This window comes from Vicugna pacos, chromosome 31, assembly GCF_048564905.1.
Source record: "Vicugna pacos chromosome 31, VicPac4, whole genome shotgun sequence".
Lineage (NCBI taxonomy): Eukaryota > Metazoa > Chordata > Mammalia > Artiodactyla > Camelidae > Vicugna > Vicugna pacos.
In genome coordinates, this window is record NC_133017.1 from 25123993 (window position 1) to 25130457 (window position 6465).

The 6465-nt window shown below is 58.4% G+C and overlaps 1 long non-coding RNA gene across 1 annotated transcript; it reads left to right on the forward strand.

The window, feature by feature from the left end:
- Window positions 1-1850: 1850 nt before the first annotated feature.
- On the forward strand, window positions 1851-3132 carry LOC140690559 (uncharacterized). The gene is made up of 2 exons (XR_012065859.1): window positions 1851-1995; window positions 2780-3132. It is a non-coding gene; the product is annotated as an uncharacterized lncRNA (long non-coding RNA).
- The last annotated feature ends 3333 nt before the right edge of the window (window positions 3133-6465 follow it).

Consider the following 6465-nt stretch of genomic DNA (forward strand, 5'->3'; position numbering starts at 1 on the left):
TGTCCACCTGGCTTCTGCGGCTGTGACGCTGACCGCCCCAGGGCAGCAGATGCCAGACGGGGTGTCTGGCGGGGAAGCAGGAAGAAGGTGAGAGAAGATGTTACCTTAAAGAGGATAGTCCGGTCCAGGGCCTCCCGGCATCATTTTTTCCAAAACCCAAGAACCCCAGGGTTGCTAATATTTCAAGAGTCTGTATTTGATTTCCCCCATTTTTCAAAACCCGACATCAAAGTACTGACACTGACCTCAGCTCCTCCTAGAGCAGGGCGCACGCCACACGCACGCAGGCGCAGAGCCAGGCTGAGAGCTGAAAGCGGCGTCCTGCCATCTGCTCCAGCCTGGCCCCTGCACCCCCAGCTCAGGGAGGTGCTGTCCCCGAAGTGCGGTCTGGGGCTCTCCTCCGGTTTCACAGGCACAGCCGCTCTCGTAGTCACAGGCTCTTTGGAGTAGCATTGTGGACAAACTGAAGGCACCACATGAAATGGCTCCGTGCCTTTCAGAAAGGTGGGGGGGGTCTCTAGTGAGCCTTTGAAAGGAAGCGTGGCATTGCCCAGCGGAGCGATGCTAACCCCGGGAGCACCCAGGCTCCACACACTCGAGCCCGGGGGTTAATTTCTGATGCCACAGAGGGCCCAGCTGGCTCTGCGGGTCGCGCTGCCTCCCGATGCCCCGAAAGCCCTGGCGGGGTGAGCGCTCACAGGCGCCCAAGGCGGCACGGGGTTTCTGACTCTGGCCCCCTGCTCCCCTCCTCCCTCAAGTCCAGCGCCCCTGGCTGCACGACTGCAGCTCCCCTGAGCCGCACTCACCCGGGAAGCGCATTCTGAGCTCCGGCTCAGAGCACAGGGGAGCGAGGGGAGGGGAGGCTTGCCAAGCGCTCCGACGGCCTTGGACGTGAACGGCCTGTGCAGATGTGAGACGGGGCTGACAGTCTGACAGGAGAACGTGTTCTCACCAAGGCGCATACGGGAACTGCGTTAGTCAAAGGCCCAAACCACCTTCGGCAAAGCGCGCCTCTCTTTCCGTATTTGGCCAGAAACCTGGCTTGACGGAGCGCACGCTCCCATTTTGAAACCGTGGGCTGTTACTTTTCGTTTTGTGAGATAGTCTATCTTTGGCAGGCGAATACTGTTAAACGTCAAAGTCGGAAAACCTTCAAACTGGAATGAGGGTGGTGGTAGTTACCGGCCCCGATCACTTACAGGTGGAGGCAGGTGTGTGCTGTCAGCGTGGGAGCAGGGGGCACAGTGTGACCAGGGCTGATCCTGCCACTGGCCCTCCAGGCTCGTGCTGGAGGAGGAGGAGGGGGCCCAGCCTAGCGCAGAGGGTGTTCAGAGGGCTCTGTGCACGGCCGCCCTAGAAGCACCATCTTGTCTTCGGACGTCCCACGGGCAGCCTGGCTTGGGGGTGGAACTTTACAGTCGAAGATCATGGAGCTTTGTGCATCCTTAGGCACGTCTTCAGGCTGTCTGAGTCCATTAGACCTGCATTCTGGAAGTTCTTTTTTTTTTTTTAATGAAGCTTCTGAAGGAAGTTCACAAGCACAGCTTCCCCAAGGCCAGAACGCAGCCTGGCAGGAAGGGGCTGGGTGGCAGGAGGGCACCCTGGCAGATGACCCTGGGGTGTGGGGTGTGAGGTGAGGTCAAGGCCTAGCGTGTAAACACCAGGGCCAGCTAGCACGAGTGCCCACGTGGACAAGGCAGCTCTGGACTGTGGCCTGTTCCCGTGGCGTGACCCACCTCTGTGACATATTGTGACCCCGTGACTGTCATTTTTCAGCCCTTTTTCAACACACAAAGAGACCTGGCTGCAGACTGGACATAAGCTAACGGAGGCAGGCAGGGCAGGGCAGAGAGGCAGGCGCCTCTGGCCCCTCCGCTCGGAGGAGGTCCAGGGTCTGGGCTGTGACCCACCCTCCAACCCCTCGTGGACACAGGGGATGGTGTAGATCCTATGAAGCCACTGTCTAGGCACAGATCTCCACGCTTGGTGGAGGGGGTGAGTATTTCTGATAAACAGGCATCAAACAGATGGGAACCTTCTTAACTTTTGGGAAGAGACACATGACGGTCTCTCTCTCTCAAGTCAGCACCACACGCTGGACGCGGTAACACAGCCGGCCTGCCCAGAGTGAGATTCAGACTTGAAAGGGAAACCCACTGCATCCACCTGCCTAAGCAGGAGCGTGCGATCCCACTGCTGGCAGGAAAGGGTAACACTTCTTGGAAAAGCAGGGTGAGGGGGCGGGCAGAGCGCTGGTGCTGGAGCCAGGAGCTGCAGCCCGCCGCCCTTTGTGGGGCCTTCAACTCTCAACCCCCCCTTCCACCACAGATAAGCCCACTGGGGCAGCTGCACCCCCTTCCCCGACCTCCCATCCCAACGCAAGGGGATCTGCGGAAATCTCTTCCCTTTCCGACGTGACAGAGAATCTTCCCCTCACCCCGACAGCCTCCGCGCAGCCAGCCTCCACACGCAGGCTCCGCTCCAGCTAAAATGAACGTGCAGGGCGGCCTGGAAGAGTGAGAAGCCCGGGTGGGGGGTGGGCACTTGATAGTGGCACTGGCTTCGTGCCCCACCTCCTGCAGAGATGAGGAGGACCTGGGGCTCTCGGGGGCCCAGTCTGCTCCCAGAGCATTTGTTTTGCAAACTGAGTCTTTCCAGTTGCAAGCATGTGGTCTGCATGTGTCTGCAAGGAAGGGTGTCTGCATGGAACCTGCTGATCAAACACATTTTTTTTTAAACTGGAAACTGTCATGAATAATCTGATTTTTATCTTTATAAGGCTTTGGCCCTAAGGCATCAGGCTTCCATATTATCACATTTCAGTCAAGCTCCAGAGCGCACTTGCTCCCTGGACATGATGGTTAATCTTCGCACATCAAAGGGAAGGACTCGCTACATTTGTTGCTATTGTTGTCCGGACCCAGATCCATCTTCTGCTTTCCTGCTCCCAGACAGAGGAATTCCACCCCTTCCCACCTCAAGGCTCTAGGACACTTCAAAGCCCTTTGCTACATTTCTGAAGAGAAAAAAAGTCAACTGATTAAAAAGTAAGGGGGGAGGGGGCGACCAAGGGTAAGGTGTTTTGTTTTCTTTTCCAAAATGGTCCATGTGATTAAAATTGCAGAAGTCGGATTCAGTGTGCCTTGGGGTGTCTACCCATGAACGTGTCCACCCCATTTATTCCTTTTTTAAAATGTTATTAATAGACTTTATTCTCTTAGAGCGGTTTCAGGTTCACAACAGAATTGAGCAGAAAATACAGAGTTGGCCCATAGCCCTCCCCACCCACACATATACATTCCCCTCCCCTCAGCATCCCTCATCCCAGCGGCATATTTGGTACCATTGCTGAACCAGCGTAGGCACATTATTATCAGCCAAAGTCCATGGTTCACATTAGGGTTCCCTCCAAGGAGCTGCCTCACGGTGTGGGACGCAGACGCCCCCGAGTGAAGGCATGCTCCCCACACACGGGCCCTGAAGTCGCAGATCGTCACGTTCACTGGCTGCGAACAGCCACACCCCACAGAAACCTTCCGAGGATTTGCACAGTCTCATCACTGAGCGTTAAGCTTGTGTGAGGGGTGGAGAGGCTACAGCTCAGCGGTCGAGCGCGTGCCTAGCACGCACAGGGCCCGGGGCTCAACCCCCAGCGCCTCCACTGAAACAAACAGATAAATCAGCCCAGTGGCCTGCTCCCTGGTGGGCTTCGGTCACCAGGGGAGGGGTGGGAAGGGAGAAACTGGGAGTTTGAGATTCACAGGTACTGACTACTATGTCTAAAACAGATAAACAGCAAGTTTAGGGGAACCGTGTTCAACGTCTTGTCGTCACCTACAATGAAAAAGAATATGAAAGCAGCGCCTGTGTGTGTGTGTGCAAGACTGGGGCACGCGCTGCACACCAGAAACTGGCACAGCTTTGGAAACTGACTCTACTTCAGTTTAAAAATTCGCTTGCATCGCCATCAGCACGGGCTGCTTGAACAGAACAGAGGCTCTTTCCTGAAGCCTCCAGGTGTCGCCGCCGCTCCTCTAGCCCCTCGTGGGCCCAGCACCGGCTTCCCAGACCCAGGAAGCAGCCACGCCAAACGCCACCAAGGCCAGGCCAAGGGTGGGCTCGTTTCCCACCCGGAACCCACAGCGGCTGAGAGCTTTCCCGGCGGGATTTCCCACCCCCGAGGAACGGCCGCACGCCTCATGCCGCACCAGGCCCTTTCCCGCCCTCTCCCGAGTCGCAGCTGCAGCCGGCCACCGTCACCATCCCTCCTGGAGAGCGGCGCCGCCGAGCCCACGGGTGACACTGACGGTGACCTGTTGCAATTTTCCCTTGTAAACCAAAAGCCCTCGTCGCCCTTGTGTGGCTGAAGAACTCAGGCAGACACTGAGGGACAAGAGAAGGAGCATTTGTTTCCATCAACAGCCATCAATCCAGCTGATTTAGAAAGGGGGCCCCAAATCCAGTCTTGGCCCAGGTGTGTGTGTGTCTGTGTGTATCTGAGTGTAGACGTGTGTCTGTGTGTCTGTGCATGCATGTGTGTCTGCTCATCTGTGTATGCATCTGGGTGTATCTGAGTGTGCGTGGGTGGGTGGATCCTCATCTCTGTGCGTGCACGTGAGTCTGTGTGTGTTTGTTCGTGCGTGTGTCTGTGGCGTGCGTGTGGCGTGCTCGCACGGCCAGCAGGCTGGACGCGGACCGCGCCAGCTCAGGGCGCGCTGGCAGGCGAGTCAGGAGGCCTTCTTGGAAGCCAGCGCAGCCCCAGCTCTTGACGCTCCGCCCCGCCCTCGGCCGCTCTGCTGCTTGGGACGGGGCATCTGGACCTGCGGTTTTAATCCGCCGTGACTGGGAACCTTTCCCACAACAGTTTTCGAGGTTTTATTGCTCCGGGAATTGTGTTTTCTCCTCCTCCAACCCCTCCACTTATTTCTTTCCTGTATTTCTTTCCTAATTTCTCAGAAAGGCAGGCCTGGATGGGAAGGGACCATGTTTCAAAGTGACCGGGAGGCCCATCTGCCATCCCCCAGGGCTGCTCCCGGGGAGGAGGGGGGAGGACCACGTGTCGGCAGGAATGACATGGGATGGAAGCGAACGAGGGTTTGGTGTCAGCCAGTGCTTCCCAGACTCGGGAACGTGCGTCAGAACCCCCTAGTGGGCCCCGCCCGGTGTTCCTCACCAGTTAGGAGGAGGGGGGCGCAGGGTGTGGAGTTCTAGCACATTCTCCAGGACTGCACTCCTAGGACTGCACTCTGAGAACCACCGGCCAAGGCCAGCCAGAGCCCCTCTGCTTGGCCACCGTGGTGCTGGACTCCGGTCCCCCTACCAAGCATGAGAATTGGGTTAAATGAGGCTTTAGACAGAATTTGCTGCTCGCAGGTGCTCGGTAGACAGCAAGGTGGGAGTAGTTGGGGATGACACCCCCACAGCAGGAGAAAAGTGCCAGTGGGGGCCGGGGAGTGTCACCCTGGCCTAGAGGACACCGCCCCTCTCAAAGCCACCCCCGCCCCCGGAGATCAGCACATCCACCAAGCGTCACCCCAGAGCTGCTTGGCGGCAAATCAGGGCAAGTGTTACTTCCATAGCAGACATTCCAGCCTGCAGTTTGGACTAAGTGTTGGAAATGTGCCCACATTTGAAGACGAACAAAACTTAAAGAAAAGAGACAAGGCTTGTGCTCGTGGCTGGCCTCTTGGGACTCCGTCCCAGACACCACGCACTGCAATGTGTGTCTGCTTCGGTGGGAAGTCTGAGGCCTGGAGGAGGAGAGACACGTGTCCTTGCAGCCCCAGGCCTCCCCGCCGCCCACAGCCCTGCCAGCAGGCACTGGTGCGGGAGAGGCGGGCTGGGTGAGGGCTGCGGGGGGGCTGGCGTCTCTGCGCCACTCGGCTTACTGGTCGAATCCCAAGCCCTAAGGGGATGCTCAAACCCCAGCTGCCTCCAGACTGCCGAGGACTGACTAAGCACGCCCCACGGCGGGAGTTGCTACCCAGCAGACGACAGTGGAGCCCAAGGTCCCAAAGTCCCAAACAGTCCCCAGGGGCGCTGCAGCCAGTTCAGAGCCCATGCTTAGAGAAGCCTTGGCCTAACCTCCTGGCACCATCAGCTCCTCTCAGGAGTCTCGTGCCCCCAGAACACCAGAAGGGAAACCCCCATCTCCCCAGCACACACCCGAGCAAATGCCCCCTCTAGTGCCCGTGGCCCTGAGTTCAGACGCCCTGGGGCACTAAAGAGGAGTCCAGTGGCCTTTAGCTGCCCCCTCTGCCCCGGGTTTCCTCTCCCCAGCCACGGAAACTGGGGCCCTCCGGCTCGGACGTATCAAAGCAAACCTGCCCCCACCCAAGTGGCCCTGGTCAAAGTGGGCGTGTGTGCGACCTGGCACTGGTGCAGCAGCTCCGCTGGGAGCCCAGCCAGCCAGCGGGAGTCCCGTCACGTGGCCTCCGAGCCCGCCGTCCTGGGCCGGGCAAGCAC